Genomic DNA, 2,500 nt, shown 5'->3' with positions numbered 1-2,500 from the left:
TCCAATCTACATTATCCAATACAGTTATCCAATCTACATTATCCAATACAGTTATCCAATCTACATTATCCAATGCAGTTATCCAATCTATATTATCCAATGCAGTTATCCAATCTACATTATCCAATACAGTTATCCAATCTACATTATCCAATACAGTTATCCAATCTACATTATCCAATGCAGTTATCCAATCTACATTATCCAATGCAGTTATCCAATCTACATTATCCAATGCAGTTATCCAATCTACATTATCCAATACAGTTATCCAATCTACATTATCCAATACAGTTATCCAATCTACATTATCCAATGCAGTTATCCAATCTACATTATCCAATACAGTTATCCAATCTACATTATCCAATACAGTTATCCAATCTACATTATCCAATATAGTTATCCAATCTACATTATCCAATACAGTTATCCAATCTACATTCTCCAATCTACATTATCCAATACAGTTATCCAATCTACATTATCCAATCTACATTATCCAATACAGTTATCCAATCTACATTATCCAATACAGTTATCCAATCTACATTATCCAATGCAGTTATCCAATCTACATTATCCAATGCAGTTATCCAATCTACATTATCCAATACAGTTATCCAATCTACATTATCCAATGCAGTTATCCAATCTACATTATCCAATACAGTTATCCAATCTACATTATCCAATGCAGTTATCCAATCTACATTATCCAATGCAGTTATCCAATCTACATTATCCAATGCAGTTATCCAATCTACATTATCCAATGCAGTTATCCAATCTACATTATCCAATACAGTTATCCAATCCACAATCCCTTACATCCCAGTCTTATCCAGTTATCCAATCCTTCTAAATACTCCCTTGCATATTCCTTCTATGATCAAGTTTTCCCCCTAAGGCATTTTATTTCTTCAAGATTCCCAACATCACACAAAGAAATGATCAAAATTTCTACTTCTAAATTTAATATTTAAATAAATACTTAAATAAATATTTAAATGATCAAGACTTCTACGTAACGCACATTCCTTCTACGCGATTCTCAACATCACATATGAATGATGAAGTTTTCTTCTTTTAAAACATTTCATTTCCTCAAAATTCCCAACATCGCACAAGGAATGATAAATATTTTTTACGTAACGCACATTCCTTCTACGCGATTCTCAACATCACATATGAATGATACAGTTTTCTTCCTAAAACATTTTATTTCCTCAAAATTCCCAACATCGTACAAGGAATGATAAATATTTTTACGCAACGCACGTTCCTTCTACGCGATTCTCAACATCACAAATGAATGATACAGTTTTCTTCCTAAAACATTTTATTTCCTCAAAATTCCCAACATCGCACAAAGAAATGATCAAGATTTCTACGTAATGCACATTCCTTCTACGCGATTCTCAACATCACATATGAATGATACAGTTTTCTTCCTAAAACATTTTATTTCCTCAAAATTCCCAACATCGCACAAAGAAATGATCAAGATTTCTACGTAATGCACATTCCTTCTACGCGATTCTCAACATCACATATGAATGATGAAGTTTTCTTCTTTTAAAACATTTTATTCCCAACATCGCACAAAGAAATGATCAAAGTTTCTGCTTTCTGATTTCTGAATCAACTACACTTCGAGGCACCTACACTATCGGCTGTTAATCGTAGACTGAATCTGCATGTTTTAGTCTCACTGGCGACACTTCGCAAAGGAGAAAAAAAAATGTGTGGGGAGGGAGGGACGAAGGGAGAGATATGCAGGGAGGATGAGGAGCTATGAAGGAGAAGGGGAGGTGGGACGAGAGGGGGGAGGGATGGGACGAGGGGGGAGGGATGAGGGAGGGAGGGAGGGAGAGATATGCAGGGAGGATGAGGAGCTATGAAGGAGAAGGGGAGGTAGGACGAGAGGGGGGAGGGATGGGACGAGGGGGGAGGGATGAGGGAGGGAGGGAGGGAGAGATATGCAGGGAGGATGAGGAGCTATGAAGGGAGAAGGGGAGGTAGGACTAGAGAGGGGAGGGATGGGACGAGGAGGGAGGAGGGGAGGGCAGGAGGGCAACGAGGGAGGGATGAGGGAGGGAGGGAGGGGAGAGATATGCAGGGTGGGTGGATGAGGAGCTATGAAGGAGAAGGGGAGGTGGGACGAGAGAGGAGGGCACGGGAGGGAGAGGGACAGGTGGGGGAAGGGAGGAGGGGGCGAGAGAGAGGGAGCACAGGAGGGCAGGGCGGAGGAGAACAACGGGCGGAGGAGGGATGAGGGAAGGAGAAAGAAGGAGGATAGAGGATAGGGTTGAAGGGAGATGAAGGAGAACGGGGAAGAACCAGGGGGTGGGGGGCAGAAGGGAGGAAAAAGGGATAGAGAGATAGAGAACGGAAAGTGTTAGAAGGAGGGAGATAGGAAGAAAATGGTGAAATGAGAAGAGTGAGCGAGGGAGAAAGGAAGGGAGTATGGAGGAAGATAGGGGACGGAAGGGAGGGG

At 40.9% G+C, this 2,500-nt stretch overlaps 1 protein-coding gene across 1 annotated transcript in view; it reads right to left on the bottom strand.

Moving 5' to 3' along the window:
- LOC113805705 (alkylglycerol monooxygenase) overlaps positions 1–1,796 on the bottom strand; it is a 24,775-nt gene extending 22,979 nt beyond the window's left edge. The window contains exon 1 of the mRNA XM_070126933.1: positions 1,669–1,796. The gene's annotated coding sequence lies outside the window, so the exon portion shown is untranslated. The remainder of the gene's footprint in view (positions 1–1,668) is intronic.
- Between the last annotated feature and the right edge of the window lie 704 nt (positions 1,797–2,500).

The sequence above is a fragment of the Penaeus vannamei genome, chromosome 11 (genome assembly GCF_042767895.1).
Source record: "Penaeus vannamei isolate JL-2024 chromosome 11, ASM4276789v1, whole genome shotgun sequence".
Classification (NCBI taxonomy): Eukaryota; Metazoa; Arthropoda; class Malacostraca; order Decapoda; family Penaeidae; genus Penaeus; species Penaeus vannamei.
The sequence above is the reverse complement of the archived record's forward strand: the minus strand, read 5'-3'. Positions and strand labels throughout refer to the sequence as shown.